A 27472-nucleotide genomic window follows, 5' to 3' on the forward strand; every position below is an offset into this window, starting at 1 on the left:
GGTTTCTACTATTTAGTTTGTTTGTTTAAAAGATATTCTTTGACTTTCACATGTCTTCAGTGCAATAGTAAATTAGATTTTTTTCTACTTTCCTCTTTTGTTCCTCCCTATTCTTTCCATTTATTTTAGTTGTTCCTACTTTGTCATAACATATAGTATTTACATACTATCCTTTCCTTGTCCCTGCTTTTGCTTTGGTCTTAGATCCATAATTAAATATATTCAGTTGTCATCAACAACTCTTTTGCTGAATTTTGCCTGGTTATCTCTTGACTATATGAAGCTAGTCCTTAAGTAGCATCCTAGGAATGCCTTGTGAACACAGTGTTTCCTGAGATTATGCATGTATAGAATAGCCTTGATATTTCCCCAACGGAAAAATGCTTCCACATGCTGGATTCACCTTCCTGAGTCTTTATCCTCTATCACATCCTTGCACTAACTTATTAGCTCTCTGATGCTTTCAAATACATTCTGCACTGCTTTTATAAATATTTTCTGATATTTTGAACTGATTTTCTAATTATTTTAGCAAGAAAGTTGGTTCAAGTTACTGAATCCTCCAATATTTCTGCATTTCTTAAAGACATTAATTTGAAAAATGCTTGGCTCTCCTTTCCTCTTTTAGTGTTACGTGAGCAACAGAGAAAGGTATGTGGAGATTGAAGAGGGAATTATGAAGTCTATATTTCTAGAAATAAATGACGCACAAATTCACCTGTTCTTTAGGCTTTTCTTTTCTCTTGCCAGAAAAATCTCCATCACATTTTCCTCTAGCCAATCCTCAAAGCTGGGAACACAAAACAAAACAAAACAAAACAAAAACAACCTACAGCCAAAGATAAAGGAGAGAGATCTGATCATTGCTTTTCTTGAGCCTCTCATTGCTGTGGGGACTGGGGCTGCCGTGATGGTTTTAGTTCTCTCTTTGGAAGGTCTTTATCTCCCAGCTTCCAGGTGGTCACATTTCCTGTCTAACCCCTGCTATCTAGCTTAAGGATAAGCTAATTTAGTTACGTTTCCTTAAGGTAAAGAAGCAGACCCTGGTTGTAGTTTGCTCTGTGTCATACTGGTATTCTGTGCTAAAGAAGGTGATGAGTCAACAAAGATTGAGTGAGCAAAGATTAATCCAATGATTAGAATGTGTTAGAGAAGCTCTGGCTTTTGGCCAGAGTTTAAGAAGCAGCTGAGGCTTTGGCAAGATTAAGATAATGGATGTGCCTTGAGGCAACCACCTATTTCTAAAATATGCAAGAAAAGTTTCTCCTTCCTCAGAGGAGTTCTTTATGTAATCTTCCTATGCTCCCATCCCAGAAGGGGACAGAGGTGCATTTCATATGGCAGAAGATACTTCAAAGGAGTTTGTTTAGACTAGCAAGAATGTGGCATTTGTTTTTGTAACCTCCTGGGTTTTAGTTCTAAGTTAGAGAGAAGGGAAGCACACATTGTTTTTAGGCTTTCTGTAAGTAACCACCAAGTCTCCTAAGCAATAAAAGCTTCCCTTTCTCCATTGTCCCACTGGGGCACATGGTGATCTTTTGCATTTATATATATGGTTGGAAGCCATCCACTTAAATTGATCAGCTAAATTTGAAGAAAAAGATTTTGTTTCTTGCATTAACCTCCTTCCCAGATTTCTATTGTTGAGTGTTGTCTTAATTAAAATAAAAATTTGGTTTGAAGTCCCTTCTTAAATGATCTCTGGTTTTGTTTTATGTTTGGTTTAGTTTCATTTCCCCTCCTCCCTCTGCTGTTTAAAATTAAGTTTATTTAAATGCAAAGAATGCACTGTTTATTCAACCAAATGGTATCTTTATGTGGAAAAGGAAAAAAAATCCAGAGCTACTCTACTGTCTCAGCTTAATAACTCAGTGGTTTGTTTTTTCTCTTTTGTGTGCATTTTTACTTCCAGCTGGGCTGCACACATACAACTGCTCTGTGGCGAGAATCTTTGGTAAACTATGCTACTTAAATGTTCATTGAACAAACAATTGCTCATCATTTCCCAACCTTAACAAAATAATACTGCAGTGACTTCTTTTAAAAACACTTGAAAAACTGATTTTCCATCCACATAAAAATTTGTCTTGAGTGTGTGCTTGTGGGAGTTTTGTTTTTGTTGGGATTGAGAGTGTCAACAGTGTGGAGAAAATATTTCCTTTGATTGTATTACCTGTACTGCAGTATTTTTCATTTTGCTGCAAAGTTTGCATGTAGAAACTTTTAGCATTTTCAGGTGTCTTGTGTCCCTATGCTATTCTGTACTATATTATTTTTAGGTCCACCATAGAAGAGAAATGCTATTATTTCTCTTTTCTAACCTTGTAATTAGTAACCTTTGTTAATTCTACTGGGAAAATTTTGGGGATAGTGAAGAGGAAGAGAGAGAGCAAAAATTATCCAACTTCTGTCTAATGGTCAACTCTGCCCAATATTTGGTTCATAAAACTAACACAAAGGAAACGTTCTGTGGGAGATGATGATGATCTCCTTAAAAGGTTCAAATTCTAAAGATTCTGGACATCTTCCCAATAGCCTTAATTTCCTTAAGAACACATTATATGCTATTTATCACCTCACTGTGCTTAAGCTTACCCATGTTTCTGACCTCTATTATCTCTTGGGGGAGAAGAATTCTATAAATGTATAAAATGGTTTTCTCTTTCTTTTTTAAAAAATAGACTTTATTTTTTTATAGAAGTTTCAGGTTCACAACAAAATTGAATGGAAGGTGCAGAAATTTTGCATATACTCCCTGCCCCACCTCCCCAACCTCCTGCATTATCAACATCCCCCACCAGAGTGGTACATTTGTTACAAATGATAAACCTATATTGACACATCATTATCACCCAGGGTCTATAGTTTACATTAGGGTTCACCCTTGGTCTTGTGCATTCTATAGATTTAGACAAATGTATAATGACATGTATCCATCATTATGGTAAAATACAGAGCAGTTTCACTGTCCTAAAAATCCTCTGGGTTCTGCTGTTCATCTTTTCCTCTCTTTTCAAATGCTGGCAACCACTGATCTTTTTACTGTCTCTATAGTTTTACCTTTCCTGTAATGTTCTACAGTTAGACATACTGTATGTAACTTTTTCAGATTGGCTGCTTTCACTTAGTAATCTGCATTTAAAGTTCCTCCATGTCCTCTCCTTGCTCCATAACTCATTTTTTTTTTTTTTTTTAGTGCTGAGTAATATTCCATGTACTATGGTTTATTTATCCAGTCACCTACTGAAGGACATCTTGGTTGCTTTCAAGTTTGTGTGATTATAGACAAAGCTGCTATAAATATCTGTGTGCAGATTATTTTGGTGGGCATAAGTTTTCAACTTCTTTGGGTAAGTACCAAGTAGTGCTATTGCTGGATTGTATAGTAAGAAGTGCATAGTTTTTAAAGAAAGCATCAAACTATCTTTCAAAGTAGCTGCACTATTTTGCATTTCCACCAGTAGGATATGAGAGGACTGTTGCTTCACATCCTCAACAGCTTTTGGTGTCAGTGTTCTGGATTTTCGTCATTTTAGTTGCTATATAGTGGTAACTCATTGTTGTTTTAATTTGCATTTCTCTCATAACATATACGGAGCATCTTTTCATATGCTTATTTGCCATCTGTATATCTTCTTTGGTGAGGTGTCTGTTGTGGTATTTCATTTTTAATTAGCTTTTTTGTTTTCTTATGCTTGAGTTTTAAGTGTTCTTTGTATATTTTGGATAACAGCCCTTTATCAGATGTGTCTTTTGCAAATATTTTCTACTAGCTTGTGGTTTGTCTTTTCATTATCTTGACAGTGTCTTTTGTGGAGCAGAAATTTTTAATTTTAATGAAATCTAGCTTATCAATTTTTTCTTTAATAAACTGTGCCTTTGGTGTTGTGTCCAAAAAGTCATTGCCAAAGCTAAGGTCATCTAGGTTTTTTCCTATGTTATCTTCTATGAGTTTTATAGTTTTGTGTTTTACATTTAGGTCTGTTATCCATTTTGAGTTAATTTTTATGAAGAGTGTATGGTCTGGGTGTAGATTCTTTTTTTTTTTTTTTTGCAAGTAGTGGATATCCAGTTCTTCCAGCATCATTTATTGGAAAGACTATCTTTGCTCCATTGCATCGCTTTTGTTTCTTTGTCAAAGATTAGTTGATTGTATTCATGGGATTCTATTTCTGTGCTTTTTATTCTGTTCAATTTACCTGTCTTTTCTTTTGCTAATACCACACTCTCCTGATTATCAAATCTTTATAGTAAGTCAAGAAGTGTCAGTCCTTCAACTTTTTTCTTCTTCAATATTGTGTTGGCTATTCTAAGTCTTTTGTCTCTCCCTGTAAACTTTAGAATCAGTTTGTTGATATCCACAAAATAACTTGCTGAGATTTGGATTTTGATTTCACTAAATCTATAGATCAAGTTGGGAAGAACTGATATCTCGAAAAATTGAGTCTTCTTGGCCATGAACATGGAATATCTCTCCGTTTACTTAGGTCTTTGATTCCATTCACCAGGTTTTTAGTTTTCCATGTATACGTATATATAATTATGTATATAAAAGTATATATTTATATCTATAAATATATCTATAAATATATATATCTTATCCTTATTTTTTTAGATTTATGCCTAAGTATTTCCATTTTTGGATGCTAATGTAAATGTTATTGTTATTTTCAAATTCTACTTGATCATTACTGTATACAGGAAAGTGATTGACTTTTAACCTGTATTGGGCTTATATCCTGAAATCTTGCTTATAATGATTTAATAGTTCCAGGACTTCTTTTCTTGATCCTTTCAGATTTTCTATATAGACAGTCATGTCATCTGCAAACAGGGACAGTTTTATTTCTTTCTTCCCAAACTGTATACCTTTTATTTCCTTTTCTTATTGCATTAGCTAGAGCTTCCAGTGTAATGGTAAAAAGGAATGGTGAGAGAAGACATCTTTGCCTTGTTCCTGATCTTAGTGGGAAAGCTTCAAATTTCTCATAATTAAGTATGATGCTAGTTGCAGATTTTTTGGAAGGTATTCTTTATCAAGTTGAGGAAGTTTTCCCCCTATTCCTAGTTTACCAACAGTTTTATCATGAATGGTTATTGAATTATCCTTTACTTAAAAAAAAAAAGCTTTATTAAGATATAATTCACATACCATAAAATGTATCCATTTAAACTATGCAATTCAACCTTTGTACACAGTCTAATTTTAAAATATTTCATCACCTTAAAAGAAACCCTGTACCCACTAGCTGTCATTTCCTATTCCTTCTTCTTCCTAGCCCTAGGCAACCACTAATCTACTTTCTACTTTAATGGATTTGCCTTTTCTGGACATTTCATATAAATGTAATCACACAATATGGGGTATTATGTGTCTGACTTCTTTCACTCAGCATAATGTTACCAAATTTTATCCATGTTATAACATGTATAAGTAGTTCATTTATTTTATTGCTAAATAATATTTTATTGTATGGCTATGCCACATTACTTAACCCATTCATCAGCTGATGGATATTTGGGTTGTTTCCACTTTTTGGCTACTATGAATCATGGTACTATGAACATTCATGTGTAAGTTTCTGTGTGGACATACTTCATTACATTTTGGTGTACATCTAAAAATGGAATTGCTAGGTCATATGGCAACTATGTATATGTATATGTAAGTATATATATGGAAAGAGGAACTGACATTTTTTCCCAGAGTCAGTTAACCATTTTACATTCCTACCAGCAACATATGAGGGTTCTTTTTCTCTACATCCCTGTCAAAACTTGTTATTGTGGGGTTTTTTTATTATTATTATTTTTTGTTTACTATAGCCATCCTAGTGGGTGGCTATGATATGTCATTATGGTTTTGATTTGCATTTCGTTAATAACTAATGTTGTTGAACATCTTTTCATGGCTTCTCAGCCATTTTCATGTTTATCTTCTTTGGAGAAATGTTTATTAAAATCATTGGTCCATTTTAAAATTGGGTTATTTGCTTTTCTTCCTTTGCTTTTCTCTAAATTTTCCTTTTTTGAAAACTTTCTGAGATGTTTGCTTGATCTAGTACTCTGGCAGTATTACATATTTCTTGTTTACAGTCTTCATGATTTTCCTTATGCTAATAATTTCTCAATCTTTTTAGTCCTTCTTCATAAAACAGCACATCTAACCCTTTGGCATTTTAACTGCTTTTTTTCTGGACTTTCTCTTATTTTATGAAGCTTTTCTTGAACTATATGGAGACACATTGTAGATGGCCTTTTATTGTTGTGCACAATGCGAGGGAAGTAGTCCTTTTTCCTGAGGATGTCCCAGTGTGAGCTAACTATGGGGCTTCAGGTCTTTAGAGAAGTGTCTGAGATGACTTTTGTGACCTTCCTCAGTCATAATTGGTACCTCCCATCTGCTAAATTAGGTTTATATTGTCTCTCATGCAGGTGGAATGGAGAAAAGAAAGCCTGGAATTTATAATAATAAGCGGGCCTGATTGTGAAGGCTGATTCTGCTACTTATGGCTTTGTGACCTGGGACAAGTTACTTAATCTCTTCATAAGTAAAATTGGGATAATCATAACCACTTCATAATATTATTGTGAGGATTAAACTGATAATGACTGAAAAACAGCTCACAAAGTGACTAAAAATGAACCATAATTGCTCAACAAATATCAACTATTTCCTCATGTGTTGACATAGAAATTCTTGTTAGCTTCCCTTCCTACTTGTCACTTTTTGTACTATCATTGCAATTTCTCAACACCTTAAATCAATTTTTAAACCTTCAAGTCTTACATTTATGACAGGACATGCTATGGTCTGAGTATTTGTGTCTCCCTTCTGTCCCCCAATTCGTATGTTGAAATCCTAACACCCCCAACATGATGATATTAGGAGGTTGGGCCTTTGGAAGGTGCTCATGACAGTGAAGCCCTCATGAATGGGATCAGTGTCTTTTAAAAGAGGCTCCAGTAAGATCGTTAGTCCCTTCCACAATGCAAGAAGGTGCCAGTTTTGAACCATAAAGAGAGCCCTCACGAGAACATGACCATGCCGGTGCCTCGATCTTGGACTTCTAGTCTCCAGAACTGTGAGAAATAAATTTCTGTTGTTTATAAACTACCCAGTCTATGGTATTTTGTTGTAGTGCCTGAGGAGACCAAGACAGGGTATTGTAAAATTTGCAGATTAACCTAATTCCAGCACTGATTCCCCAGATCTATTTTGTACATTCCCTTGCTATTTTGAGAAATGTGTGCGCGCATGCATGGGAACATGCATTAAAATCATTTATGTACTGATGGCAAAGCAGTCCTTATCAATGAATGGTTACTTGTTAAACATGATCTTTTGGCCTATTGCTTCAGTCTCTCAAGTTCTTAATCACTGGTTGAGTGGAATCCACTTTCTTCTTCAAGTGACTTTTTCATTTCCAGTTTTGACTGATTGAAGAGCTTTCATTTTGAAATTTCATTTCACTTTTAGCTTAGTTGTACTTTTTCTTGTATCTTATGCCCTTTCTTTCTTAGATCCCAATTTCCTTTTCCAAAGCATATCCTCAATAGCACTTCCAGAAAGGGTATGTAGAGAAACACCTGACAGTCGTGCTGTCCATAGAGTTTTAGGTTCAAAAATCATGTCCCTCAAGGGGCATCTGGGTGACTCAGTTAAGTGTCCTACTCTTGATTTCAGTTCAGGTCATGATCTCAGGGTCCTAAAACTGAGCCCTACATGGGGCTCTGTGCTCAGCAGGGAATTTGCTTGAAATTCTCTCTCTCCCTCTGCCCCTCCCTCTGCCCATGCACACTCTCTCTTTCTCTCTCTAAAATAAATATATAAATCTTTAAAATAATCATGTCCCTCAAAATTTCAAACATTGCTCTCTCTCCATCTAGCATGCTCACAAGAACTCCACTATTCTGAGTACCTTTCATTTGTAAATAAGCATTGGCAGGCCTCCCCCTCCTGAAAATTTTAGGGTATTTTTTGTTTTGTTTTGTTTTTTTTGTTCTGAGTCAAGAGGTGTCTAAGGGTAAGATTTGCTTTCAGGGTGAACACTAGCATCTCTCTTAAGCTTTGGTGGAGGTGGAGGTGGAGGAGAGAATGAGGAGGAGATTTCCCAAAGATTCCTCTTATTTCCTACATTCTGTTTTCTTTTTCCAGAACTAACATAGATTTAAACTTCGGGATTTACCCTGGTGTTTCCTAACGCCTCTTTTATATTTTCTATATCTGATATTTTCTAGTTTCAGAATACTTCCTTTGAGTTTAATTTTTAGAGCTTCATTTAAGTTGTAAGTTTTTTTTGTTTTTTGCTATCTCCAGTTTTGTGTTTGTGGGCTGGGCTTATCTTTAGTTGTTCCTCTGGGGTAGTTGTTCTCAACTGGGGATGATTCTTCTCCCCACGTATATTTGGCAATGTCTGAAGACATTTTTGGTTTCTACAAAAGGGGTTATTACTGGCATCTAATGGATGTGGGCCTGTGGATGCTAAATACCCTACAGTACAAAGTACAGTTCAAAAGGCAACATCCCCAACAAAGAAGTATTCTGCCTAAAATGTCAACAGTGCTTGGACACCTGGGTGGCTCAGTCAGTTAAGCGGCTGCCTTCGGCCCGGGTCATGATGCCAGGATCCTGGGATTGAGCCCCGCATCGGGCTCCCTGCTCAGCGGGGAGCCTGCTTCTCCCCCTCTCTCCCTCTGCTTGTGCTCTCTCTGTCAAATAAATAAAATCTTAAAAAAAAAAAAAACATTTAAAATGTCAACAGTGCCACTGCTGAGAAATACTCTAGGGTGTATGGGAAGAAAGTGCAGGCACACTGATCATCCTCCTTAATGTTGAATATGAAGCACCTTTCTTTTGGGGTGCTGATATTAGGAGTCTGGCATTCCCAGGGCAGAGTGCTCACTCTCTTTGCAGGACAAACTTCCAGTTTTATTATGACAACAAATGTTACTCTTTCCCATCTCTCAGCAATATGAATGGGAATATGGGTCCAGCTGTTCTGTGGGCAGTTTTTAATTAGGTTACCTGCCCCATAGGTTTCTGCCTATGACTCTCACGTTTACATTCTGTACTTTCTGACCGGGCTTGGAAGCCCTCTGGTTCCACTGAGGAGAATCAGTGTTTCCCACCTTTACTACAACCATTCCTAAACATATTCTTAGCTATTGCTTTCTTTTGAAATAGTCCTATCTCTGTGTATTTTCAAGAAACTAATCAAGAATCTTGTCTTCTGGGGCGCCTGGGTGGCTCAGTTGTTAAGCGTCTGCCTTCAGCTCAGGTCATGATTCCAGGTCCTGGGATCGAGCCCCGCATCGAGCCCCGCATCGAGCCCCGCATCGGGCTCCCTGCTCCGCAGGAAGCCTGCTTCTCCCTCTCCCACTTCCCCTGCTTGTGTTCCCTCTCTCGCTGTGTCTCTCTCTGTCAAATAAATAAATAAAATCTTTAAAAAAAAAAAAAGAATCTTGTCTTCTGATGGCTTCCCTCTTGTTCTCTATGCTTTTATAAACTTGTTCATCTTTATTCATGCTTACTCTCATTTCAGTAAAAGTTTAGAAAAAAGGGGAAGGTTATCAACTTAATAAATGAATTGAAAGTACACCTGATTTTAAATATAAAAATAATTTTATTTTTGATGAATATCATTTTAGTTTGTACTTGACTTGTTATTGTTAATTTTTTCCTTCTTTTTTTAGTCAGGCTTTTATTATACAAATGTTTAGTTTTTCTTAAATTTAATAACCTCTCCATAGTTGTTTAGCATTTCCTCTTCCATCATAATACTAAACATAGTATCGTAAAATGCAAATGCAGAAGAGATTTTAGAGGTTTACGAGATCAAGCCCTCCTTTTATAGATGAGAGAACTGAAGTTACTACAGAAATTATTATTATGTGGTTGACCTAGTGAAGAATTTTTCCCAAGTACCTTGGGCTTGCTATGGCCACTGAGCAGAAGCCTTGTCTTTCTGATTTTATGTGGGAAACTGGATCTTCCTCTTAAGACTTTGCATCTATGCCAGTATTTCCAAAGTGTGCTCCATGGAAAACAAGTCCTACCAGGTCACCTTAAAAACAGGTTTCAGAAGCAAACGTTTCAGAATGGATTCTGAGACTATCAATACATATTAACATATTAAAACACTTCAATCACTGGAAATGAGTCTTATAGGGACACCTCTATGGAAATTGAAGACGTAGAGACTTCCTATGTCCTGAGGCAATGTGCCTAAGAAATCTTTGGAACTGTGGGTCTAGGGGCTGGCACTGGGAAAGTAAAACATAGTCAAGGGGATCAAGGCACGAAAATAATAGCAGATGTTTTGTCTAACTAGAGAATCCTTCCTGTGTACTGTTTTCTAATTTCTAGGGAAGTCAAGGAGAGCGAGATTTGCTTGAACACTGCTGACTTTGGCAGACCTTGGCTACCCTGATTCTCTGTCTCTCTTTTTGGAGAACCTCTCACAGTAAAATCTAAAGCAATGTTTCTAAAAAATAAAAACCTTCAAAACCTATTGTCTCCATTTGATACCAGAGAAAAAAAAGAGAAAATAAGCCACCTAATTATATCAAACAATCCTAACTACATATATGGTAAGAAAAAAAACAAATTCAGCATTTCAAAAGAAGTTCATCCTATGGAGGAAATTGACATGGGACCATATGTAACAGAAATAGATGTCATTTCATCATGGCAGTATTAAAACTAACACACACATGGCAGTGATATTTGTCTATACCAGGCTTCTGGAGGGACAGGTTTCAGAAACAGCAATAGCAATTTCAGTTTAAGAATCTGCTGTGGTGATTGTCTACTTGAAGCCAATTTAGAGACAAAAGCAAAATTATCCCCAGAAGCAACTGTGGTGTATGGACCTAAGCAAATCCAGAGCACAGGAAATAAGGTCACAGCAAAGAGCCTATGCTCAGGACCAGAAATCCAACCGACAATGTAATGGGTGTTAATGATCTTGAACACAATGGATGAGAAAGAAAGATGCCTTGGGCTCATGGGATGCCACCATTACCAAGTTCTGAATTGTGTAAGAAAGCAGGAATTCCTCAGCTGTCCTTCTCTGGGGGAATAGCATAGATGGAGTCCATCCCCGTCCTCCGTCTCTCACCACAGATACGGTAAACACAGTTCACAGTTCCACAGGTAACCTCATCACTGTCCATCCTGGACAACTCACATTGACTGGCCTCTGGCTCCTCTCATTTCTCCAGATAACCTTGATGATGTTTGATGAGATCAATGGGGCTTGGGAAGTATGCAGATAGAATCAGCTCTGAGATTGCTCTACTCCTCTCCTAGGAGGGTCAGTCATTTCCTTGGCTGACCAGAGTCTTAGAGCTTGCACCAAATGAATCAAGAGAGCAAAAAACATTGGATTGTTGCAGTGGTACTTATTCCCCATTCCTCATGTTTCTATGACAAGCAATTTCTGTTACTAACACTCCTGGCCCCTGTCTATACCCTCAGTCCTACGTGGATGATAACTTTTCTAAAGGAAAGTGAGCTCAGCTCCTCTTTCTCTTTCAGATCTTCCTATTTTTAAAAGGCATACATTCTGTTTGGTTCTCTGTCACATAGTAAGTAACTGGGTAGGAAATTTTGTCTATTTAAAAAAGAGGTACTAGCAAGCCTTTGAACCATAGAACTAAAGCCTTGGCCTTCAACCAGTTCCCTTGGGGATAAACACAGTGTTTTCCTGTTGGTATGACTGACACTTGTGTCTGGCTCTCAGTGGAATTTGAACTTGGAAGAAGAAAAGGGGCCTTATATTAGTTTGCTATAACAAAGTGCCCCAGACTAAGTGGCTTGAAAAACAGAAATTTATTTCCTCACAGTTCCGAAGACTAGAAGTCCAAGATCAAGTCTGCAGAGCTGGTTTCTCCTGAAGCCTTTCTCCTTGGCTTGTGGAAGGCCATATTCTTCCTGTGTCTTCACTTCATATTCCCTCTGTTCATGTCTGCATTCTAACATCCTCTCCTTAGAAGGACATTGGGCATTTTGGTTTAGAGTCTACCCTAGAGACCTCATTTTAGTTTAATTACTTCTTTAAAGACCCTATCACCAAATATGGTCACATTCTGAGGTCCTGAGGGTTAAGACTTCAACATATGAATTTTGGGGGGACACAAGTCAGCCCATAATAGATTGTTTAATTGGCTCCTCCTAAGACCCCAACTGGTACATATAAATGCATTTCTAGCTGCATGTAGGTGTCATGCTTTTTTATTCCCTTGGCACCTAGTGCAGGCACAGCACAGAATTGTTTCTCAGTTTAGCTATTAGTTCTGGACCTTATCATAAGTTTTAGCCCTTTACTTTTAAAATGACTTACCAAAATGGCTTAGCAACATGGGTCTAATAAAGTTAATTACATAAGCAAATATAGTAAGAAGTTTCAAATCATTACAACCTGGAATAGAATAGCTCCTCAAACATTTCAGTCATGGTTATAAATTACCAAAGCCATATCATTCAAAAATGATTACCTTATCAGTCATTTCTAACAATCAATTCACTTTTATGCAAAGAAATGTGGGTTTAGAATGTCAAAGGGCCTTTAGTTTCCAAGTCCCAGGAAGTTAACAAAAGGGTCTGGAAAGCTTCAGTGGAAAAAATCAACAGGGTGTTGAGTCTGTACCTGAATCTTGGAGGTAGATTTTAGACATTACATCTAGGCAAGGTAGATTTTAGACGTTACATCTAGGCAATGTAAGATGCCTAGAAATGGGTAGAGGGGACTACACTAGAATGTTTTGTGTCCTCAGAAGCTAAGGGGTTAAGGCGAATGAGCAGGACTTACTTGGTAAGTCTTCTGGGAAGAAAACGTTATTGGATCAGGCCCTGATGAGCATGTGGGATGACCCCAGAACAATGAAGTTGAAAGGAATGGAGAGTCTCATCTACAAAGACAGAATTGGAGGAACAGGATGTTTTCACAGTTTGGGGAACAGAGTCTTCTTGGAGAGGAGAATGAGAGCACAAATTAGAGTGGTTCAGTTGAAGAAAAGCACATCCTGGAAATCCAGAGGAACTTTGGGGTGTGAAGGCAGCATTTTAGAGCTGCCCTCACTGACCTGGGAAAACCAGGTTGCTTATTAGAGATGAGAGAAGTATACACATAGGTGCAGAGATCAGGCCAGATTGGTAGCCAGGGGTCAGGTTTTGAAAGGCCTTTTCTCTGATCTTCTGTTGATTTCTCGCCCTCCCTCACCATAGATCCCTTATTTTTACTTGTCGAAAATCATCACTAATCTAACATTGTCCTCCAGGTTGATCTTGTAGGTAAATCCAGTCACTGTGCTTTTTCATCTACTATTTATGTCCTTGAGATTAGGGGAAGGAGGCTGAAGGCAGTTAAGTAGTAATTGTTAAAATATTTGTAGAAGGGCCCTCCTGCATTAACTTGGACCCACCTGTTAACAAGGCTGAGAAAGTATTCTGACACAACAGCACACAGGCTTTATGCACACTTTAATTAAATAATCAGAAGTGTTACTTGTTTCTTTCCTCAGCATTTAAAGAATAGCCCATCAATGAAGAACCCTATAAAATACTGTGTCTCTTTATTTACCTTTCAGGTTTTCACTGCCAGGAAAATAAATTTCCTTTGATCCAAAATTGTTGTGAGATGAACTTTTGAAGTTCTCTTCCCACCTTGTCTGGAATCTTTCATCTTTACAGATCATGAAAGTAGAAAAGATTGTTGCAAAATCATTGGTTGAATTTAAGACTAACGAAAGAGTGGCTTTTAAGAGGCCTTCCACGTAGGTACAGAGCACAGACCGATTGCCACAAGCCCTGTAGGATTACCTGTAGCATTTGCCATGGTCTTATCCTGGCCTGTTCCTCTGGGCACTGCAATAGCCTGTCTTTTTTATCTCCTTTCCCTACCTAAGCAAGAATTTGATTCTTTCAGGGTCTAGTTCTTTAATAGGTTAAAAAAAAAAAGGTTGTCTATGAAAAAATCAGACATGTTGTTTTCTGCCTATGTGCATATCTAGATGGTATTATAGAAGAAAAATGAGCAGTCCATCAGAGCTAGGGCCAGTTCTGCCACTTTCATTTGTCTCTTTAATAAATTGTTACTGAACAACTTCTGTATATCAGACATTTTCTAGAAGTGCAATTTTATCAAATTATTTAACTTCTCCATATTTCTGATTCTTCACAATATCACTGGACAGATAAATTCACCTATACGTAAGAGTTGACTAATCCATGGCATGAGGAAGCTCCAACAAGTGTAGATAATCCTTCCTCCTCTTTATTGACTTTTGAAGATTAAAGTTTAAACATGCATGATGTCCTAGAAGAGTATGAGGTCAAAATTTCTTGGTTCTTGTTTTGCACCTACTTGCATTTGCTGAACTTGTCTGATTTTACATAACTTCTTTGAACAATAGCATCTCCACTTAAAACAGGATCATTAATAGGAAAGAAAGAGCCTTTTATCTAAGAAAGCTTCAGGGCAGCCACTTCATATATATATTTAAGATAGTTATAATGCTCTTTCACATGATGCTTCCACAGCAGACTTAATATCATATTTTCAAATTTTTATTTTGTAAATGAATCTCACTCATTAGTGTTCAGGATAGGAAGAAAGGGTGAAATACACTTTCACAGAATAAAAACATCCTAGCGAAGTTCTGTGTGGGTAAGAAAGATGCCAAATCAAGAAACCAAAAGTATTAGAGTTATGAAGTGAGGACAGGATCAAATTCTTAATTATGTATCATTACACAGTAGATTTGGTGTAATCAAGAAAAGAAGGATAACAACACTGGAAGGAAGATGTCCACTGAAGGTTGGACTTCAGATGTAGCAAATAAAATAGTCTGGATCAAGCTTGTCAACAAAGGGTACATCTATCTCTATTATCAGATCTTTCTTTTTCTTTCAGTATTTATAATGCCCTAACAGAAAATTCACCTTGAGATTGATTATCAGATTCCAGAAGTATCAGTTATTTATTTATTTAATTAGTTATCTTAAAAAATTTTACTTTAATTCCAGTGTAGTTAACGTGCAGTGTTACATTAGTTTCAGGTATACAATATAGCAATTCAACAATTCTATACATTGTACTCATCTGATAAGTGTACTTTTTAATTCCCATCACCTATTCTACCCTTCCCCCCTCTCATGTATTTATTGATTGATTGATTGCCATTAATTCCACAAAATATTTGAAGAGTTTACAGAATTAGATCAGAGGGGTTGCCAAAAAACAGCAGCAGCAAAATAACGATAAACAATAACAACAAATGGCAAGGAAGGAAAAGAATCCTATTTCCAATTGCCATGTAATAGTATTTAAAAGGTTCAGTTTTTCAACAAAAATTATGATATAGAAAGAAAAAGGAAATTATGGCCCATACACAGGAAAAAAGTAGCCAATATTAACGGTTTCTGATAATCACAGACATTGATCTTACTACATAAAGATTTTAAATCAGTTAAAACTAAAACAAAGCATGTCTAGAGAACTAAAGGAAAGTATGAAAACAATGTTTCACTAAATATTTTCACTAAATATCAATAAAAAGATACAGATGATAAAAAAAATCAGAGGAAATCTGGAGTTGGAAAGTACAAAAATTGAAATAAAAAATTCACTAGAGGGAACCCCCAGCAAATTTGGACAGACAGAAGAACTAATCATCAACCCTGAAAAGAGGTCAATTGAAATTACTTAGTCTGACTGAGGAATAGAAAGATCAAAGAATGAAGAAAAGTGAACAAAATCTCAGAGACCTGTAGGACACCTTAAAGAGTACCAATACATGCATAATGTGAATCCCAGAAGGACAGAACAGAAGGAAAGGGGCAGAAAGGATATCTGAAAAAATAAGAACCCCAAACCTCTCAAATTTGTTGAAAAGCATAAATCCATGTACCCGAGAAGTTCAACAAACTCCAAGTTAAAATCAAAGCGATCCACAGCTAGATATATTATAATCAAATTGGCAAAAGCCAAAGACAAAGAGAGAATCTTGAAAGCAGTGAGAGAAGCATCATGTACAAGACTCAATAAGATAACAGCTGATTTCTCATCAGAAACCATGGAGGCCAGAAAGCAGTGAAATCATATATTCAAAGTGCTGAAAGAGAATAGTAACCAAGAATTACATGTCCAGTAAAATAATCTTTCAAAATGAAGGAGAGGAAAATGACAAGGATGTCTGTTCTTGCCATTTCTATTCAACATAGTGCTGGAGTTTCTAGCCAGGACAATTAAGCAAGAAAAAACAAAAAGAGAAAGAAAGAAAAGAAAAAGGCATTCAGATGGGAAAGGAAGTAATAAAACTATTATTTTCAGATGACCTGATCTTTTATATGGAAAATACTCAGGAATCCGGAAGGAAAATCTATTAGAGTTAATAAATTCAGAGGTGGCTCAGTCGGTTAAATATCTGACTCTTGATTTTGGCTCAGGTCATGATCTCAGGGTGGTGAGATCAAGCCCTGTGTTGGGCTCTTTGCTCAGTGGGGAGTCTGCTTCTCTCTATCTCCCTCTCCCCTTGCCTCTCTCTCTGCTCACACTCTGTCTCTCTTTCTCTCAAACAAATCATCAATCAATCTTAAAAAAAAAAAAGTTCAGCAATGTTATAGAATATAAGATCTAAATACCAAAATAAATTGTATGTCTATCAATACACAGTCTAAAAATAAAATTAAGAAAAAATTCCATTTAAAATAACCTAAAAAACATAAAATATTTAGGAATACATTTAATGAAAGAAATGTAAGATTTACACACTGTAAACTACAAAACATTTTGAAAGAAACTTAAAAAGACCGTGTAGAAAGACATTCCATGCTTATGGATTGGAAGACTTAATATTAAGTGGCAACACTCCCTAAATTGATCTACAGAATCAATGAAATTCCTATTAAATTCCCAACTGCCTTTTTTTCCCCCAGAAGTTAACAAGCTGATCCCACAATCTATAGGGAAATGTAAGGGACCCAGAATAGCCAAAACAATCTTGAAAAAGGTAAACAAATTTGGAAGATTCACATTTCTTGTTATCAGAACTTACTACAAAGCTTCAGTAGTCAGCTTTGTAAGGAGACATTATGATACTGGCATAATAATGGACATATATAAATGGAATAGAATTAAGAATCAAAGAAAAAACCCTAACTTTTATAGTTAATTGTTTTTCATCAAGAGTGCTAAGACAATTCAATGGGGGAAAATCGTCCTTTCAACAAATGGTACTGGGTAATGGGATAACCACCTGTGAAGGGATAAAGGAGGACTCAGTCTTCACAACACATACAAAAATTAATTCAAAATTGATCAAAAAGCTAAATGTAGCAGTGACAATTGTAAAACTTGAAAACATAGGTGGAATTCTTTGTGACCTTGAATTAGGTGATGGTTTTTTGGATGTAATTCCAATAATAGTTTTTTGGATAAAATTTTGGTTGCATTAGCAACCAAAGGAAAAAGGAATTTGACTTCATCAAAACTAAAAAAAAAAAATGTGCATCAGAAAACACAATAATGGAAGTTAAAAGATAACCCACAGAATGGGAGAACATGTCTGCAAATAATGTCTCTGATAACAAAGGACTCGTATCTAGAATATATGAAGAACTCTTACAGTAAAAAGACAAAGGACCCAATTAAAAATCGGTAAAGAATTTGAATAGATACTTCTCATTTGAATATACACAATAGACCAATAAGCACATGAAAATATGTTTATTGAAATATGAAAACATCATTAATCATTAGGGAAATGCAAATCAAAACCACAGTGAGATATCACTTCACACCTACAAGAATAGCTATATCTTAAAAAATGGACAGTAACAAGTCTTGGCATGGACATGGAGAACTTGGGACCTTTGTACATTGCTGGAGGGAACTAAAATAGTGCCATCACTGCAAAGTACAGTTTGGCAGGTCCTCAAAACCCTAAACATGGGGTTATCATATCACCCAGAAACTCCACTCTTAAGTGTAGATACCCAAGAGAAATAAAGACATAGGCCCACAGAAAAATTTGTTAATGAATGTTCATATCAGTGTTAATCATAATAGCCAAAAGTAGAAACAACCTAAATGTCTGTCAACTGATGATTGGGTAAACATAATGTGGTATATATATTATATCGATTCAATGGGATAGTATTCAGTCCTCTAACTGATTCATGGATGGATTTTGGAAACATGCTAAATGAAGAAACCCAGACACAAAAGGTATGTATTGTATCATCCCATTTATATAAAATGTTCAAAATATGGAAATCCACAGATTTCAAAATAGATAGTTGCTGCCTAGGAACGGGGGAGGGAGAAATTGGGTATGACTGCTAATAGAAACAGGGCTTTTTTTTGTGGTGATGAAAGTGTTCTAAAATTGGTTGTGGTTATGGTTGTCAACTCTGTCAATATTCTTCAAACCATTCGATGGCACACTTTAAATGGGTGAATTATGGTACATGAATATGATTATGATATGAGAATTATGTCTATTCTGAGCTCCAGAGACATACTATCCAATTGCTCACCTTAAATATCCTTTGGAATACTTCAAAGATGTCTCAAAGACAGTATATCCAAACTGGATTAATAATCTACCCCTCGCCTCTTGTTCCGCTTTTAGATTTCTCTGTATCAATGTACAACTCTGTTCTCTCATTCGGTTGTATAGTTCAGAAACCCAAGAGTCATTTTTTATATTTCCCTCTTTTTAACTAAGTCCTGCCCATTCTCCTTCCTGGGTTTCTCTTTTATCCATTTTTGTACATCTCTACATTACCACCAGAGTAAGTCTGGACCATTTTAATGGTCTCCTAACTAATCTTCCCATCTCCATTGTTAGCCATTTCAAATCTGTTCTCCACATTGAATTAGAGTGTGTTTTCAAAATGCAAATCAAATCATGTCACCCCTATGGTGACCTATGGACCTATGGACCCAGATTCTAAAGAGACCCTACACGGAATAGCTTTTTTCTGCCTGTTCAGCCTTTCACACCTGATTCCTACTTTGAAAAAAATCAGCAAGTCATACAAGTAGATTGTAAAAAAAATTATTAATCAGATTATGTGTTTCAATGTCCTAAAAAATTTCTCTTCAGGAAACACACCACTATTCAGGATTTCACAGGTAGGTAGATGATTTAGAGTTATTGCATTATTTTTCAATAATATTTTAATGATAATGCTTGATAGTATTATTATAATGACTTTGACCATAAATTCATATTTCAATAAAGAGATAGAAACCCAATTTTTCTTTAATTTTCCCTTCAATTTTTAAAAGCAGAGGAAACCCTTCTTCAAATGGAATCTTATTAGAAAACCCAATGTGAAATGAGAAAATTAGTTGCCCTGGTAAGATAATGGAACCTGGGCTTCTGTCAGCTTGATCCTCCTCTTAGCTTCTGACCTAGATTCTGAACCATCTAGGGAACACAGCTGAAATCCACTGGCTTAACCTATCAAACATCATAAAAAAAGGAGCAGTGCCATGGTTTTGACTTTTCCATTTGCATTAATATTTCTTCTAAAAACATTTGTTTTTGGGAATCTTCCATGTACCTATTTTTTACATCCTCAATGCTATCCCCATTCCTCTTTTCCTCTTGTAGTTCCTTCATGTTGATTTATATTAATTTCCATTCCTCTCCGGGCCACCTGCACTGTATTCATTTCTCCTGTGAGAATAACCTCAAGGGTTCTTCATGACAGTTTACAGAAAAATCCATCATTTGAGATGCACTTTTTCATTTGGTGAGATGAATGGTGCTTTCAGAGACATTGACTGTTTACCCTTTCGCTGACCCTGTAAATGCCGATGATTTGCCCATGGAGCACACTGAGATGAAATGCCAGTTCTCGCAGAAAGTCTCTGTGCTCTTCTACTCAGATGACATCTCTTCAAATGTCTGGCTTCCGCTTCTCCAACTTTTCCCCCACATTCAACCACTACTGTCTTCAATAGTGTGCTGGTAAATGTTTAAATAACTGGCTGTCCTGCGGGGAGGACAAACCCTGATTTATAGTGCTTGCCTCTTTCATCCTGGCCAATTTCAAACCACCAGTGTTGCCACTGAAAGGTGGAGCGAGGCAGATATGTACAGTGGCAGAGCATTACATAGCCTTCCTGCCATACAGAGACAGCATAGAGGGATAACTTCAAGGGCATAGGTCATAGGAAAATAGTTAAGAAGTGAGGAATTTTTAAATACGTACTTTTTAAAAAAATTTATTTATTTGAGAGAGAGAAAATGGGAGAGGTAGAGCACAAGATGGGGGAGGATCCGGCATCAAGCAGGATGTGGGGCTCGATCCTAGGGCTCCAGGGTCATGACCCAAGCCGAAGGGAGCTGCCCAACCAACTGAGCCACCCAGGCACCCCTATGTACTTATTTTTAATACACAGATTTTCCTCGACTTACATGGGGTTGTATATCCATTGTAAGTTGAAAATATCAAGTTGAAAATGCATCGTATATACCTAACCTACTGAACATCATAGCTTAGCCTAGCCTACCTTCTCATCTATACACCACCTGCCCATGCCCCACGTAGGATTCCTGTGGGCTTTCCAGGAACCAGAGATCCCTCTCATCCCCACCCTTCGGTGTTTGCTTCTGCATCCCAGACCCTGCCCACCACACCTCATCCTGGTGCTCTGTCCTGCTGGCCATGAAGGTACATTTCAATGTCACTAAGGACCCCTGGCTGACATTCTGGAAAGCTCTGGCACTTGATTCCATGATCTTAGCTCCCTGGCTCTCTAGTCCTTGGTTCCTTATTTAATCCTGTGATATCTGCTCTGCTCCCTGCATTTGGTGGCTCACGTAGAATCCCTTCTGTGATTTACAGACCTCAACTTCTTGTTTTTCTCTCAGCTCAGCCTGTGTCAGGCTCCCTATGCTGTGAGGAAGAGACATTCTTTTACCTACCTGAGGCTCAAGGAATCCCTCCCAACCAGGTGAGTCTTCCTGTTGCCTCTCCCCCGTCTCATATTTCTCTCCCTCCTCACAGCCATAGGAGAGAGATTCAGTAGTTATTCACATTTCAGTGAGATAGTCTAGCTGGGATTACCTCCACAGTACCTGATACACAGCTTGTGATCAAACGTTCGACTCAACTGAAATGCTCTCTCTCTAGGGGAGTTAAGACTTGAAGAGAGAAAATCAATCAGCTATGTTTTATGTAATTCCTTCACTCTTAGAAAATACAGGTTTTTTTGTTTTGTTTTGTTTTGTTGTTTTTGTTTTTTTATCACTAGAAAATGGTGACCAGGAATATTAGAAACCCAGGTGACCTTCCAAAGGTTTTTACAGGTTAAATATATTTGAGAGAAAGGTGTTGGCATTTTCATAACACCTAGAGGCACAATGTTTTTCTTTTTTATGCTAACCCTTGGCTTTATAAAATGGCTGGAAGTTTTCCAGTATTTGCCACTTGGAGGGCAAATGTCCTTTGCCCTGAAATGAGGCTGAAATCTGGCTAACATGTTTTTAGCAGGAAGGGATCTTGGACTTTCAGGAAGATGAAAAGCAAACACAGGGACAAAAAGAAAAGACAGGGGCTGGAGCTGCCACTCCTTGACAAAGGAAAAGAGTTGCACATTTTAGCTTTTTTACTTTTTTACTTTTAAATGATCATTGAATTCATCAGGTGTTGGGTTTCTAACACCAACCCTGAGATCCTGGGCCTGTCATCGTTAGTGTTCACCTCACTGAGACCAGTGGTAAGAATAGGTTGACCAGGGGGCAGAAATCCTAAAAGGACAACACCAGAAAAATGATGCTTGAAGACGAACTCTATTAAATTATAAAAAGTGAAGGGGTCTTCAGAATACAAATGTGATGAGCACCAAAACACTGGTTTGGGGAGTCTGGGAAGAAGAGCTGGTGATTTGAACAGTTACATTTATAAGCTTCGATTTTAACTAAGATCCAAGTTCAGAGCCTTTGAATGCTGAAGGGGGGAACGTCTGAGATATAAAGTTTCCTAAAGAAAATGAGAACAAAGGTAAAGGAGATGGACTATGGCTGCTTTGCAAACATGGAGTCCAGGAAATGCTTTGAATGGAGATAAAATGGAAGTAACTTAGGCTTCTTATGTGCTATTTACTTGAAGCATGTTTTATCTTAAATGTATCCTGTGTACTGTTTTCATTATCCTCATTAGGGGATTATGAGAGCACTTATTTAGTTTAAAATTCTTGTCTTTCATTCCCTCAAGACTCATCAAATGCTGGATTAATGTAGAAGGGTAAATAATATTGGAAAAGAATTTGCTCTTTACTGAATCACAAGGAACATTACTTTTTAAAAAGTATCCTTAAGAGAGAAAGGTCTTTTCACAGTGGTAACGCTTCATATTTTAGTTGCAAATGTGTATCTAATTAAAATTCCATATGACAATCATACTATATTATTTAAATACCAAATGATCATTAAAATCACATTTAATTGTGGCTTAAAAAATATAACAGATATGTACCCAGGAAACAGCTGCTAAACATCACCAAGATTTCCTTGATCAGCTTTGTTTTCCTCAAGCATTTCCCAGTTACAATGAGCCTGGTTGGAACAACTATTTCTTTTATACACACACACACACACACACACACAGAAGCACTACGGATGTTACAAGGGATTTTGTTTGAATGACTGACAATTTTGTGAGAGTTCTGAATAATTCAAAAATAGTCATGGCAAAATCAAGCCTGGATTTTCCATTTTTACTCTGATGTACCATGTAGAACTAAAAACCATCTACAGAAGATCAAGTATGGGTTATGTTGAAGATGGAGAAGAGGAGAGGTCTGTAGAGCTCAGAGGGCTAGTAAAAGACAAGGAAATGACAAATGCATGGTTTCGTATGCTCTGAAGCCTTTGGTGGCGCCAAGTCTTCCTCCACACAACTCTGGCTGTATTCTGTCAAATCTCTATGTTACTTTGAAAGCAATTGGATATCCACTACTCATTTTCCAAACAGCCAACAAAATTAAACGCTCTCTGAGGAAATGGGTTTTGTGTGGCCAAACATCTTCATGCAATTCATTGTGAATCTTTGATTCAGAGATTGTAGACATGGCCGTCGCCATGTCCAGGTTAGGAGGCAACATTGCAAAGGGGAAAAAAATTCTCCTCTTGGGAAACTCCTTCACTTCTGCTTTTTTGGTGCACTTCACTCACGTTGTGACTTCTCAGGATACCAGTCATCTTGACTCCGGATTTGGAAAGTCCTCAATGGTAAACCCATTGCGCGCCGTGCCCTGCGGTATCAGGCCTGAATCTATTCTTCCCCTGAAGTCTGCCACTCTGCACTTACTTTCCTTTCTGTTCGTAGCCCCCTCCCCAGCAAATCCCTGTTCCTTAACATCTACACCAGTGGCAAACCGTTTAAAATAATTCACATGAATATGCAAACTTGCAGCGAGTTGTCTAGCATTGTGAGGGGGAGCCATGTAAATGGATCTCCCCCTCTCACCACCCTCCTCCCTCCCTCCCCCCCTTCTACCTCCCTCTGCCTCTGATTTTCTTTTGTTTTAGAAAGGCAACCCAGGACTTCTGGGTAAGAATGTGATGTCAGCACAAGTGTCTAATTCCTCTCCTTCCAGGTCCCCATTAAAATGACCGATAGGTATAAAAATAAGAGAAAAACCTGCACCCGGTGCTGACACCTGGGAAGGCTGAAAAGTGCACACTGCATCTCCAAGAATTTCTGTTAGAGGAGAATGAATTGAATGAAAAGGCAAACTCGTGACTCTCCCTCGGTGGAAGAGGGGCAGGATGCAGACAGAGTAAAGTGGCAGAGACACAGGCAGAAACCTGCTAACAGCCCTTAGGTTAAAGGAGCCAGGGCCGGCAGGAGGTTAGACCGTTGGGAGGTCAGGAGCACATCTGGATTCCTTCAGTGTGTTTGAAAAGTGTCAGCTGCTCCCTCCGGGGAACTGAACTGGTGCATAGAGGCTACCCTGCAGCCCAGGCTGGGCGAGGCAGCTCTGCGGAGGACCACAGGGTGTGAGGCGTGGTGTTTGTGCTCTGAGCCTCAAGTGCATCTCAGCTTATTTCCTGAGGATACGTTCTTGGAAGGAGAATTACCAGGCCCAAGGCTATGAACGTTTCTATGATTACTGATCAGAAATTGCTCCATAAAAGGACTGTGTTGCTTTATACTTCCACTAAGCAGCAAATTGCTGGACCCTTTTCACCAACCCTCACCAGTGTCAGACGGTAGATGAAAAATGACAACTCATGGCTGTTTAATTTTGTGCTTGAGTATTAACGGAATTGAATTTGTTTCACTTTTAACAAGCGTGTGTTTTTTTCTTTTTTGAATTGCTCTGTGCAGTTTTTCCCATTTTGGGGCTCACCTCTTTCATATTTATTTGTGAAGTCGCTACCTTTGAGGGTGGGATTCCAGTTCTTTATTTCCATATTTTAAGGCAGAAAAATATCAGGTTCCTTAGGGATGGCACAATAGAAATGTGGATTCCAGTTCTTTATTTCCATATTTTAAGGCAGAAAAAAATCTGGTTCCTTAGGGATGGCACAATAGAAATGCAAACATGTGAGCCAACCGAGTGGTACAAACTTACCCTTGCTTCCTGCCTGTTTCTTGGGCCTGATGGTTCTAGAAGATGCTCTGATTTCATGGCTGCTTTTATTTATATTTTTTTAGTGTGGGGATCTGGAAATATATGTTTGAATTCTGATTTTGTGAGCTTTCAAATTATATCACCTTGTCTGATAAAGGGAAGAGCAGGATCCTTTCTTCTAGGGAATGCCTCAGAAGGAGTAGGCTGGATGCTTGTCATATGTACATCTCTTTCTTCTTGACCAATATTAACAGATCCTGGGAGACAAAGACTGATTTGCTTATCTTTTTATCTACCCTCCACCCCCATAGCCTAGCAAGGTGTCACACGATGGGTGCTTGATGCAGAAAAGATTGATAGGGAGGTTTTAAGAGACGGAGGAGCACGACCCTAAGCAATGAGGACAAATGAGCAGGGAACAGAAGGGCCCCAAAAGGAGAGGATTCTGGCAGTTAGAAACCAAAGATAAACATTGCCTGTTTTATAGCTTTGCTTCAGGAGACTTGAGTTCCAGGGCGGGCCAAACTAATTCCACACTTAAACAAATATATTCTATATGGCTCACAAGGCAACCATGGCAGCTTAAGACGGCTCAATTTCCTATTAATAGCCCCACTCAAAATGGTCCCACAACTCTCTCCCCAGAGCCTGAGACTCTAAAATATCTGAGGCTGGCCAGCATGCCTCCTGAAATTCTTATGGCCCTTAAATTGGACTGGCTTTTTTTTTTTTTTTTTTAAGTAATTTCAATTCTGAGAAAGGAGAAAAAGTAGCTCATGCGGGATACCTGGATATCTTATCCTTTACTTACTTCTTTACTTATTCCAGCAAATGCTTTGCAGATGCTCCACTGGGAGGTTGCCGAGGGGGAAACTCATGCCCTGGAGGCATTTCTCTCATCCCATTTGAAGACCCTAATGAAGTGGGCTGGTTGCTGAGCTGTAGCAGCTTGCCGCTCTCCGCAATTGAATTCCACTCTCTAATGAGTTCCCCTAAATCTGCCATCAGATGACTTTATTGACTTTCAGATCATAATTAACCAACACTCACTTTTTTTGCAGTTATTTTGACTTTTTTTCTCCCCCCCCCCCCCCCCCATTTTGTGATTGAATGTCTGGACCCAAACTAAGTCATGGATTCCGACAGATACTTAATGACCAGGCACCAACAAGGGACACTGTCTCTCCTTGTCACTTCTGAAAGAAATATTACTGGGGTAGGAGGGGTGGAGGAAAAAAGCAGCCTAAAGTATTTTCCAGAACCGCTGGATGTCTTAAAAGGTAAATAGGAGGAAAGTAACCCATCAGTGGGTAATTGACACTGTTTGTGACGTTTTTATTACTTTTCAATTAGAGGAGGTGATAGAACATTCGGTTACCTTCTAGACCAGTAAATTCTCCAGCTCAGAAAGTCTTGGCTTCATTAGAAGCACATGCTGGTTGAAGTTGTAGATGAACAAGGCTAAATCAGTTGCCACCTTTTTCCTTTTTCTTATTGGCAGACTGAGATAAAATCCTGTGATAAATGAGCAATTAGGCAAAGCCCTCATTATTTTTTCTAAAGGAACGTATTCTTTTCAGCATCCCCCATCATTTAAATTTGATTTCCAGAGTGTCCAGTACATTGCCTAATTTGGTGACCGCTCATTAAATAGATACCACCTTTCAACCCATGTGTGCACGATCCATACCGTCCGCACGCCTTTTGTAAAGTGTTCTTTGAAATACTCAGCAGATAGATTTAAGTGCCTCACAATAAGGAGTCAGGACCTTGCACCTAGGGGATATTGATGACTCAATTAATTAGTGAGGTGGTCTTTAATGGGCCGAGCCATGAGTCCCATTTTCCTGATGGGAGCTTTGTGGCCCAGAGGAAATTAAGATCAGTTTGACACAGGGCTAATTGCACAGATGTCACTTAAAGGCAAGTAGATCCTTTCCTCTAAAGCCAGGTTTCTGCTTTCCAACCCTGCTTTCCTGATAATCACAACATGCTCTTGTAACCCCTGTCCCACCACACATGACCGTGTATTCTGGGGCAGTTCATTTCACTTTTCTGAGCCTAGTTTCCTCATTTGTATGGTGGGGATGATGCTATCTTCTTTGCAAGGTTTTCATGAGGTTTAAATGAGGTGTTATTGCTCAGGTGCTTTTCACAATGTTTGCTGGCTCAGAGTAATTGTTTAGCATAGAAATGCAAGTAATACACATCAATATTAAGAATGGTAATCTGGATTTCGTGCTTGCAGATGAGAAGCTGCTGCAGTTGGGACCGTTCCCCAGCTCTACCAGAAGCAGCATCACAGAGCGAACATGGCAGAGCTCCTGGAGCCCGTGTATGATGTCTGCGTCTGCCAGACAGGGGGCACGTGCCCCTTCTGCCATTCTAGTTCATCAGATCTCAGACTGCTTCTCTCTTGGCAGCTTCTACTCTAAAGTTGAAGCACAACTTGATGGGGCTCATGTTGAAGTTCAAAGCAGTCTGGCAACTGATTAAAAATGTCTTTCCCAGTTTGTGGCTCTCTCTGTTCTCTCTTGAAATAAGAAACTGGCCTGAGGTGGAGGGGCTCAGGGAGGGGCTGGGAAAGGGACAGTGCAGGAGAAGGTGACGGTGGGCTCAACCCCAGATGAAGATGGTAGAGATGCTCTGGGGACAGAGCCTGTCAGCTCTAGGGCATGGCCAACACCTGGCCTGAGTCAGAGCCTGAGGTTGGGCATTGGGGGTTGAAGATGTGCCGATGTTGGCTACTGTCAAATGGAGAAACTGCTTGCAGTTATCACTTAAATTATTATTATTTAAATTATTCCTTGATCAGAATTTGAGTGGCTGGAGTCTAGGGTCTGGAGTGGGGGTCCTAGAGTCTTCCT

General features: G+C 38.2%; 1 long non-coding RNA gene across 2 annotated transcripts in view; it reads left to right on the forward strand.

Moving 5' to 3' along the window:
* The window catches only part of LOC135362132 (uncharacterized), a 62352-nt gene extending 35242 nt beyond the window's left edge, over positions 1-27110 (forward strand). For both annotated transcript variants that reach the window (XR_010406623.1, XR_010406622.1), the window contains exons 3-5: positions 3197-3350; positions 20896-20978; positions 26854-27110. This is a non-coding gene — a long non-coding RNA (uncharacterized LOC135362132). The remainder of the gene's footprint in view (positions 1-3196; positions 3351-20895; positions 20979-26853) is intronic.
* The last annotated feature ends 362 nt before the right edge of the window (positions 27111-27472 follow it).

The sequence above is a fragment of the Mirounga angustirostris genome, unplaced genomic scaffold (assembly GCF_029215605.1).
Source record: "Mirounga angustirostris isolate CCGP_5_RB_7025 unplaced genomic scaffold, mMirAng1.0.hap1 SCAF_12, whole genome shotgun sequence".
NCBI classification, from domain to species: Eukaryota; Metazoa; Chordata; class Mammalia; order Carnivora; family Phocidae; genus Mirounga; species Mirounga angustirostris.